This window comes from Callorhinus ursinus, unplaced genomic scaffold (assembly GCF_003265705.2).
Source record: "Callorhinus ursinus isolate GAN/ISIS: 27379988/994484 unplaced genomic scaffold, GSC_fseal_2.0 scaffold1688, whole genome shotgun sequence".
NCBI lineage: Eukaryota > Metazoa > Chordata > Mammalia > Carnivora > Otariidae > Callorhinus > Callorhinus ursinus.
The window spans coordinates 1-10,881 of record NW_027398742.1 but is presented as its reverse complement, the minus strand read 5'-3'; the positions used below and the strand labels follow the sequence as shown (position 1 = coordinate 10,881).

The 10,881-nt window shown below is 46.1% G+C and overlaps 2 long non-coding RNA genes across 3 annotated transcripts; both read right to left on the bottom strand.

Moving 5' to 3' along the window:
• Positions 1-6: 6 nt before the first annotated feature.
• On the bottom strand, positions 7-5,398 carry LOC112819660 (uncharacterized). The gene is made up of 3 exons (XR_003206945.1): positions 4,280-5,398; positions 1,400-1,628; positions 7-1,094 (listed from the first exon to the last, which is right to left on the bottom strand). It is a non-coding gene; the product is annotated as an uncharacterized lncRNA (long non-coding RNA).
• Positions 5,399-5,940: 542 nt separating this feature from the next.
• On the bottom strand, positions 5,941-10,875 carry LOC112819658 (uncharacterized). 2 transcript variants are annotated; one of them, XR_003206942.1, is made up of 3 exons: positions 10,360-10,875; positions 9,021-9,128; positions 5,941-8,393 (listed from the first exon to the last, which is right to left on the bottom strand). It is a non-coding gene; the product is annotated as an uncharacterized lncRNA (long non-coding RNA). The 2 variants fall into 2 exon arrangements; XR_003206943.1 differs by lacking the exon at positions 10,360-10,875 and adding an exon at positions 9,987-10,353.
• Between the last annotated feature and the right edge of the window lie 6 nt (positions 10,876-10,881).

Genomic DNA, 10,881 nt, shown 5'->3' with positions numbered 1-10,881 from the left:
TTTTCAATGTACATTCCTTTCCTTTCCATTCCTTCACTTTCCTTCCTTTCTTCCTGTCCTTCTCTCGCCTACAATTTCTAGTCCTATGTTGAATAAGAGTTCTGAGAAGGGACATCTTTGCCTCAGTCCTTATCTTAGGAAAAATAAAAAACTTGGTCTTTTGCCGTGAAGTATAATGATAGCTGCAGGGATTTTTTTGTAGATGTTCTTCATCAAATTGAGGAAATTCTCTGCTATGTCTAGTTTGTTGAGTGTTTGCATCATGAACAGGTTTTAGATTTCTCACTTGCTTTTTCTGCATCAACTGATATGATAACGCAATTTTTCTTTTTTAACCTGTTGATGTGATAGATTACAATAATTGATTGCTAAGCAGTGAAACAGTTTTGCATACCCACAATAAATACTTCTTAGTCATGTTATATAACTACACATTGTGAAAGTCTATTTGACAAAATTTTATGAGGATTCTTACATTTAGAGTCATGAGAGGTATTGGTTTCTAGGTATCTTTTTAATATACAGTCTATCTGGTTTTGTTATCAAGGTAATAATGCCCTCATCAAATGAGTAGGGAAGTGTTTCCTCCTCTATTTTCTGGGAGATACTGTACAAAATTGGTATGAATTCTTCTGTAAATGTTTGCTGACATGCTCCCATGGGTCTGGGTGTCTCAAAAGTTTTTACTCTTTTCTAAATCATCTAAGGTTTCTTCCTCCTTCCTTACTCAGATAATGGTCTTGGCTTCCTCTTTCATCTGATCTGAATCCCTCAAGCCTTCTGCTTTGGCAACTGGGACTCAGAGCCTCTGCCAACATGGACCAGTGGCCTTGGGGAAGAGACTCCACGTGCTTGTTTAGCTTTTTCAGCAAGCAGAGGCAGGACTGTTTAGTTCTCTGGAGACCGTGCAGGGTTCAGTTTCCATCACTGGCCCAGAGAGACCTTTAGTGACCACTTCCAGCCAATGTTCCATGAGCATGTAAACCTGTGCTAATTTTTAACAGTGATTATGTTTGGATGGAAACATTGAGGATTCTTTTCTTCCTTCATAATATCATGTTATCCAACACTTTTTCTCCACTGAGAGGTAGCATCTGTTTGGTGGTAATAAATTAAAAAGACAGAATCTTTGTTTGGGTAGAGGGGGAGAGGAAGAGAGCTGTAATGTGTGTGCTGGACCAGACCTGCGACCATGGGGGTGTGTCCATTCCGTCAACAAAAGGGTGTTGAACAGACACGGACACTGGAAGATTTGTGAGCTGGGAGCCCTTCCACTCTAGTTCTATAAATTCTGGCTAGGACAGAGAAATTCTCCCCCAAGAAATTCTAGGTAAACAGGTGAGGAGAACACAGGAAACAAGCATGAGGGAGTCCCTACCTCAAACCTGAGCCCGCTTACCTGTGAATCCTAGAAGCAGAGTCCACAGCGGGGATGAAAGTGGTGGGCAGGGTGGGAAGAAGAGATGGGCATCATTGTGGTGTTGAGTGTTGTCTGAGTGTTGTCTTGGAGAGGCCCACAACTCTGTGTTCTGAGGAGAGAAGACACTCCCTGCCTCCATCATGTCGGTGGAAGGTGATTGAGAAGAGAGGACCATGGGACTGCAACGCTTTTTCTTCAAGATTACCAACTGCACAGACAAGGAGACCACAAGTGCAGAAGTTGCTCTTTGAAATACCTGGGACTTCCAGAGTCAAGGGCATGACATCCATAGGCTTGTGCTCTTTCCTGAGCCTCATCCTATCTGAGGTCTCCCCATCCTATACACCTGCTGACTTAGAGGCCCAGAGACATGGTGTGGGAAAGAGCTTAGAGTTTTGGAGATGGTGATGATTTGTGATTTAGAGGATGGCGGGGGCTACAGGGAAAGTGGGGCTGGGGGAACACTCTACAAGAAGGAAAGCAATACACGCTGTGTGTTGGAAGGTGAGGGTGGCCTCTGCTCTCTGTGCTGGGTCTGGGGCCAGCTCTGGAAGGAGGGAGTGGAGGTACTTGAGAAACGACCTCAGAAAGAGAGAGGAACCAGTGTATTGGCCTCATTCTCTCTCACCTCTGGAATGGGATCTGTCCAAGCACAAAGGTTATGTCTAGGGACTCTCAGCCCACACTCAGCCAGTGCCCTTTAATGTCCACAGGTCCGTAGTCAGGTACTGACTGTTAGGGTTATTTTGGTATTGCTTCCTTGTGAGCCCCATATCTTCTTAGGGATCAACAGGATGTTAAGGCCAGGAGAAGTGTTAGAACAAGAGGAGAATGCAGAGCAGCCCCAAACTGCCTATGGGGGATGAGAAGACTCCCTTCCCCCAGTGATGTCACCATCCTATCACATTGCTCTGGGATGAGGAATTCCATGCTGAGAAGCCCTCCATGGCCCCTGTTTATAGCTGGATAGGATCTTTCCACCAGCCTCCAACAACCTACCCTTCCCCCACAACTTAAGGGGACTTCACACCTGCCATGAAACTCTAAACTCTTCAGAGCCTGGGATTTTTAGTGCCTTGATGGTCAAGAGCCCTGACTTTGTAACCAGATGAAATTAATTTCCAATCCTGAGTTCACTTCTTGGAGGCTGACCTACATATTATTTAACCTTGAAATTTTCATTTGTATAGCTCAAATAGTCAAAACTGTGTTCATAGGCAGCACTTGGACTTTCTCTTCCCCACTTACATGCTGTTCAGTATGTGGCAATCCTCTGCGCATTTGGTCAAGCGAAGAAGGGACCCACGTTCTACACCCTCACTTGTCCACTCGTGTCTGTCCCATACCCAGTACTGTTAGTTTTACCTCCTAAATACCTCTTGAATCTATGTCACCATCTCCATCATCATCTCCTGCATGAATAAAAACTATTACTTCCTAATAGGCTACACCTAACTTCTCTTCCCTGTTTTAAGCCCTTCCTTCTACTTCATTGGGGGTGGTCTACACACAGATTTGAGTTCATGCCTTGCTGGCATACACAATTTTTTGAATTTTCATTGCTCTTGTGTATAAAACTCTTTGGCATATGGGATATGGTATATGCTATATAGTATATGACATGTGGCATGTGGTATATGGTATGTTTTATATTTAAATGACATGGAATTGGTGGGTAGTATGTGGTATATGGCATATATATTTGGTATGTAGTATATGATATCTGGTGTGGTAGTATAAATAATCCATCCTCCCATGACTGGCTTGGCCCATAGAGACAAAAGGATCCCCACCTTTTCTGGTACCCACCACAGCCTCTCTCTTCCACATCAGGTTCCCTGGGAAACCGTCACGGAGATGAATATTAACAAGCAGGTCATTCTCAGGGAGTGCTTTAGGATCCAGTGGTGGAAGGGAGAAGGAAGAAGGGAGAAGGGAGTAGGATTGTTTAGAAGAAGTTGAGTTCCCATGAAGTACAAAAAAGACCTCAGCCGATCTTCCATGGAGCTGTGGTGTTAAGATGTTCCTTCAGACTGGTCCTGGGCTGGAGTGAGAGGCTGAACCTTTACATCCCCATGTTGATGAGCCACTGGATGTGGAAGTTTCTCAGGCATGACCTTGGGCGTGGTGGCTCTGCTCAACTGAGACCATCCCAAAGAGAGCTGACAACTGAGAGCCATCTCCTCAGGCCTGGTGCATCACAGCCTCCACCACCCTCTGCACAGCTCCTTCCACCTCAAGTCCTTGGGCTCAGGACATGAATTAACTGCATCCCCCACTGAGATCTTAAAGCTACGTCACCTCAACCAGGGACCCAGGCTTCTCTGACACCACTTGGTCTCACCTGGGCTTTACTAATTGGAAACGTTTAGGATGAATATCATGGGGGCACCAAGAAGCAGCTTCTTCACGAATCTCTGAGTGCCTGGCTCTGGAGTGAGCTCTAGCAGAGGACAGAGGAAAGAAAAGAAGGAACCTCAGACTTGTGAAGTGACATAAAACCTGGGTATAGAAACAGAAAAATCTCCACCACACATTACTTTGCATTGTCCCCCAAGGGGGCATAAGAGGCAGACATTGAGCTGAGGACAGGATGTTGACTTTTTTTTTTCTAGAGTTACTTTTGGAAGAGTTTTACATTTACACGAAATTTGGGACAATAGTATAGAGTTCCAGTATATAGCTGAATATAGTTTTCCCTCTTATTAGTATCTTACAGTAATTTGGTACATCTGTTAATGAACCAATATTGGTACATCTTTATTAACCAAAGTCTATAGTTTATTTAGATTTTGTCTTAGCTTGGGCTACTATAATAAAACACCATACACCAGATGCCTTGAAACAAGAGGAACTTACTTCTCAAGGTCCCAGAGGCTGGAAGTCTGAGATCAGGGTGCCAGGATGCTTGGATTGTGATGAGAATGCTCTTTACAATTGCAGACTGCCAACTACATGTATTCTCACATGGTGGATGGGGTGAGCTGGCTGGCTTGTCTCTTTTTGTGAGGACAATGATCCCATTCCTGAGGACTCCACCCTCATGACCTCATTATCTGCAAAGACCGCACCTCCAAATCCCATCTCGCTGGATTTCAGATTTCAACATTTGAACTTTGGAGAAATAAATTCGGTCCTGAAAGGATTTCCTTAGTTTTTACCCTATGTCCCTTTCTGTTCCCGAATTCCATGCAGGATACCACATTACATTTACTTGTGATGTCTCTGTAGGCTCCTCTCAGCGGTGACACCTTCTCAGACATTCCTGACTTGTGATGGCCTGACAGTTTTGAGGACTGCTGCTCACCTGTATCATGGAATGTGCCTCATTTCAATCTGTAGGATCCTTATCTCATAAGTAGACTGAGGTGATGGGGTTGGGGAGGAAGGTCACAGAGGAAAAGTGCCCCTTTCATCACCTCAATCCAGGATCCACACTGTGGCAGTGGTTTATGATTTTTGGTGAACTCATGATCACCTGACTGCACTGTATTTGTCAGGTGTCCCCTCTGTAGTTACTCTTTTCTCCTCCTTTCCACTCTGTCCTCTTTGGAGGGGAGTCACGACAAGTGCCTACACTCCAGGAGTGGTCAATTAAGATCCCTTCCTTAGGGCGAAATATCCACATAGACCATTTGGGACTTTTCTGCACAGGACATTTTTTCTTCTCCTCAATTTATTAATTTATTCAGTTATTAATTTATATCAATAGGGGCTCAAAGATATTTATTTTATATGAGCGATTATAATCGGTCTTAGTCATTCATGCAGTTATAACAACATATCCCGGACTGGGTGGCTAATAAACAAAAGAAAGCTCTTGCTCATAGTTGTGGAGGATGGAGTCTGAGATCAGTGAGCCAGCCCAGTTGGGAGAGGGCCTTACACAGATTTCTCCTTGTGTCCTCATGTGGCCAAAGTGATTAGGGAGCCCTGGGAGCCTCTTCTATAAGGGCTAATCCCACTCATGAGGGTGGAGCTCTTTTTTTTTTTTTAAGATTTTATTTATTTGACAGAGAGAGAGAGAGAGAACAAGTAGGCAGAGAGGCAGAGGGAGAAGCAGGCTCCCTGCTGAGCAGGGAGCCCGATGCGGGACTCGATTCCAGGACCCTGGGATCATGACCTGAGCCGAAGGCAGCCGCTTAACCAGCTGAGCCACCCAGGCGCCCGAGGGTGGAGCTCTTAAGACCTCCTCACCTTCTGGAGGCTGCAACTGCTAACACCATCACGTCGGCTTGAGGGTTCTAACACCTGAATTTTGTGGGAACAAGAACATTCAGACCGGAGCAGAACCAGACATACTACATTACTTATTTTTTGCTCAAACTCTTGCACTTTAGCCTTTGGGAGCTCTTCCAGGAGGTTCCTGTATTTGTTTGACAGAGTTCAATCAGTGGGTTATTGTTTTGTTTTTTGAATATCCACTTGCTTACTTTCTGGAGGATATGAAGCTCTGCTAGAACTTTTAAACACAAAGAAGAGAGAGTAGTATTAAATGAAACGGTTTTAGGTACATGTACTAGCTTTGAACGAAGTGAAATGGTATTTTAATACCCAACATCTGGTAGAAACTGCTGTTTGCAATGAATTGTTCCCCAATTTATGTTTTAAAAATGTGATGGCCAAACTCATGGCCGTCATTGTTCTGACAACTGAGGACACAGACTGTCCCTTCTCTGTCAGAGTCCACATCCTATTTGAGGAAGAGACAAGCACACACAATAGGCAGTTCTCAGTTTGCATGGTGCTGATGTGCACGAATGTCTGTTGCCATAGGTCAGTTAAGTAACATCAGTCCCCCAACACATGATTCCAGTTTCATTTACCACGGAGTAATTTTCCATGAGCAATTGCATGAAGTACAAACTTTCTGCCAGTTCTTCTTCAGGCTACCAATCCCTATATGACTAACAGGTGCTTATCCCCATAAGTAAGCATCACATCTTTCAAAGCATGTAGTGGTCGTTCTCTGTGACTCTGTTACTCACTTTCCCACAAACAGCAATGCAGGTGGTTTTGTTGTCTCCTGGTCTCCCAGCGAGGAGCCCAGGTGACATTGTACAAAAGTGAATAATGTCAAAAGGGAATTGGCAAAAAGCAGAAAGTGGGATGTAGAAATGAGAAGAGATGAGAGTGGAGGTGAAGTTCAAACTGAATGTGAGTGGGGCTCATGAAGGCATAGCTCCCATGGGAATGGTGACCGGGATGCTGGTCCCCAGAGTGTGGATATGCAGCCAGAGGAGCAGAGTGAGGCACTCTTACCACGTCACTGAAGAATATGATGGGGAGGGAGGGTGAAATTGTCCCAGAGGATGTGACACCAGAAATATTCAAATTAACGTAAGAATTTCATACATTGGAAGTGCAAGGGATGGGATGTTGGATGCTGATCCTATTTGAAACTGGAGTGAGGGAATTCTGATGCTGGTCTATATGGCCAACTATGTGATCAGAAGAAGGTAAGCACTGTGCAAACTATTCTTGATGAGTCTTTACAAAAAAATTAAATGCTTCCCTTCTTTGTGTTTCTAATATGTGAAATGATAGTATACCAAATAAATATGGTTCCATTGTTTTTTTAATTTTCTTATCATTCATAATTGACAGTTGGAGAGTTTCTGTGTTTTGAAAAAGTTTTTAAAACTCACAGAAAATCGTGATTCTCCTGCTTATTGTTGAGATCACTTTGCATGGTTTCAGCTACACCATCATTGTTCTGTCCTGCACTATTGCGCAACATGAGCACTGCCTCCACTTATCATGTCAGCTAATCCTGAGTTCTAGGGAAACAATTTAATTAGGTTATGAGCCATGGGAACAGAGGGTGAGAGAGAAGAACTGATATTTTATGTAGGGTGGTTTATGGAAGGGACTTTTAATAAAGTGACATGTCAGCAGAGCTTGAAAGAGGGAGAGATGAGCCACACAGGTTCATAGGGGCAAGAAGCAGAGGAGAGACACGTTTGACTTCCATTTCCATAGAATCACTGTGGCTTAAACTGGAGAGCCTGTTAGAGACAAAGCAATAGTCCATGAAGGAATGCTGCTGGCTGAGACCAGAGAGCAGCCCTGGGAGTGAGCAGTGCGCAGATTCTGGGTGGAGCTCACTGGAGTGTGGGAGGAGCCTTGCACTCACTCCTGAGAGCTTTTCAGGAATTTTACAAGTGAGTTGTTAAACACCGTTAGCTTGTAATTGGTCACGGTGGAAGTGTTGACATCACAGAAGTCCACAAGCACTACCAATCAGGCTTCTTTTTCTTTTTGAGAGTGGATTGTTTCACGTTTACCATCCTACCACTGGACACAGCATTCTGAAGGCAGAATTGAATGTGAGATATAAAGAAAGAATGTTAAGGATGGCTTTAGGCTTCTGGACTGCCAGCCCGAGTGCATGAGCAGTGGGGTTGGGAAGGATGAAGGGGACAGAAGAGCAGTGTTCCCATCACAGGGAGGAGTGAATCTTCCCTCTGGGACTGAAGAGTAGCACATGTAGGCAAAGAAGAAAGAAATCATTTCTCCTCTGCAAACCAGGATGGGATGCATTCTATTTAAGACCAAATGGAGAACCTCACCAAGGCTGGGGAGGCTGGGGCTTGGCAGAAATAACTCCTGAGAACATGGACATGAGTGTGTAGTTCATGGTCACGGTCCCCAGGAGATGGATGAGAGATACTTGCTCTGTGTAGATGTGACTTGTTTCTCACATTCCAGGCAGAGATCCATGCATCAGTCCCCAGATCAAGTTCCCATGGCCCCTGCTGAGGACCTGGTATGAAGACCTAGCTCTGGGGGCATCAAGGACCCTGAGAAGGAGCAGCAGGAGCTCTGGGCAGGTGTGTCTCATGGGAAGCAAGGCATCTGGGTCAGAATTGTGGAAGCTTCTAGTTGTTCCTTCTCTTAGGCTGGGCCCTTCAGGGAATGGAGCAGGCAGCAGAGTCTGAGGGTGGCATGTAGCAGGGGAGGAAGGAAGGACCTGTGGGACCCATGTTCACAGTTAATTATCTGCTCATTATTCCAGAAATGTTCCGCCCGTGTCTCCTATATCCTCGGTGCTATTTTCCTCCTGGGACACCTGTTGTGAGAGGACAGGCAGCCCCTGATATAGAACTCTGCCACCTAAGCCTTCCTCCCTTAGGGCCTGATCCCCATCCCCATCCCCACCAGTGTATCCCACAGAGGGTCAGGCAGGAACCATCCTCACAGCCGCCATCCGGCACCTGTCAGCATTCTCCTAAATGTGGACTCCTTGTGCCTGATGGAGCCCCAGTGCTCAAATAACTTAGAGATGATCTCCAAGGGTTCCTCCCACCCAGCTGCCTCTCATTCACCACTCTGCCCACTTCCTTCCCAGATTCCCTAGGACTCGGTGCACACTCTTTGAAGTCTTTGACCCTGCCCAGCTCTTATAGGCTAAAGTCTCCACCACACACACTTCAGGAAGATGGGATCCCTGAGACTCCTGAGATTATCAAGGGAGGTGTGTCACATGCTCTTTACTCCAGTCGGGCCCTGGCCCTGTGTGACCTGTGGTCTGCCCCTTTTCCTGACTTTGCTCCCTCTGGGACTGACCTTGGCCTGTCCTCCCTGACCCACTACTTACAGTCAGGCCCTTGCTACTTGTGAGCATAGATGACAGAGACAATGATGAGCAGCAGCAGCTTTGGGCCCAGGATGAGAGCCACCAGGAGTGGAGTAGATAGCCTTGGGTCTGGAAAAGAATGGACACAGGCACCATGAGAGGGGTCACCCAGGAGTCCATTCCCTGGGGCCTCCACATACTCTCCCTGAAGCAACTCAAGCTTATCAATGCTCTGAAGCTCATGAATCTCTTCCCCTGCACTCAGTCTCAAGGCAGGTTTGGGGTAAGAAGTTCTTCATCTCACTCACCACTTCTTTACTGCCAGGGGTCCTTTTGGGGGAAAAGATGGGGAGGATGAGCACTCAGTAACATGTAACTTTGGTTTACTGAATTGGTCCTCACACCCATGGGGCAGGTCTATACCCTCTTTCTGAGGAGGGAACAGGCTCATAGTTTACAGAGGGTCAAAAGATGAGGTAGTTCAGACCCAGGGAAATTCCTCATTGCTGTCCTGCAGGATGACTCTGAGACCTTGTCTTTGGACCAAGACAAATCCAAACTCTGTGGGTCATAGGGACAAATGTCAGCCTGGCCTCAAGTGGAGTGAGAACAGGTGTCATGGTCAGTGAGAGGCAAGGCTGCCCTGCTTTGCTCCATGCACAGGGCTTAAAGACTCCATGTACAGAGGTGAGGAGGGAGGCTTCAGGATGACCTGACCTCAGGAGACCTGCTGGCTGGACAACCCCATGGGGAGACAAGGAAATGGGGTCTAATGCTCAGGAGGGTTTCAAACACCATCCAGCCCACCTGGACCCCAGGGCCAATATCAGCTGACATCGTTTGTTGGATATAGAGGTTGGATCTGTAAATACACCTTCAGATACTTTGACTTTCTGCAATGACCCATTTTTGCTTTTATATTTGAATAAATAAATTCAAATAAAATTTGGAAATATATGGAGTAATCTTAAAGGAAGGAGCAGAGACCTCACCATATTTGCCCCTGGCGTGCTGGAAGATGGCAAGTCTCAGCTGGGTGGACCCCCGCCCGAACATTCTCTCAGTTCAAAGAGCTGTATTGTCCACATTTGCACCTGTTTCGAGAAGGCAACCTACAGTAGAGGGCTGGAAGAAGTGGGGGTACAAAGGCTAAGTCAATCTTCTCCATTTAAAACAACTCACGAAGAGCATCGGCTCCCCAGCTCTCTGTCCGAGGTTGAGTCTTGCTGGGCTGCATTGTGTTCAAAATCTCCCTTTACCAGTTCTGCCTCCTTCCCCCTCTCACACATGTGGATCACACAGCGCCCCAGAGTGAGCTTTCCCCTTCTCATATCATCTGAGAGTCTGCTTCCCGAGTCACCTGATGTGTGGAGTTTGTCTGGGTGGGGTCTGGAAAGTCAGCTCTAATGGGCACTTTTGGAGCAGCGTCTTTATCATTTGGCTGGCCAAGAGGCCCCCAGCCCTGGGAGGAGGTAGAGCAGGGTAGGTGCCAGCTTGCCCTGCTCTTGTCACTGCTGAAACCTCACCATGGTGACTTGCAAAGGAGTAAGCAGAGGAGGGACGTACCCTGGCATTCTGGAAATGAGTTGGTAAGTATAAGAACTATGGGTTTGGTTGGCTGTTGCTGGGCATTAATCCTTCGGAGAAAGACAATGCAAAGTGAAGACTGACTGATCACACATGGAAAGGTTATGTATGAAAGTCAGAGGACTTCTGGGCAACAGTGCAGACTGTTACCTCCTAGACGGGAGCGAAGAAAAAGCCGAGGACACAGTTGGGTCCAACGAAATCATGAAGTATCAGTGCTACAGAGAGGATTGAATTCTCAGCTACACTGCATCTGCTCTACCAGAATAGAACCCTGATGGGGAAATATGGGAGA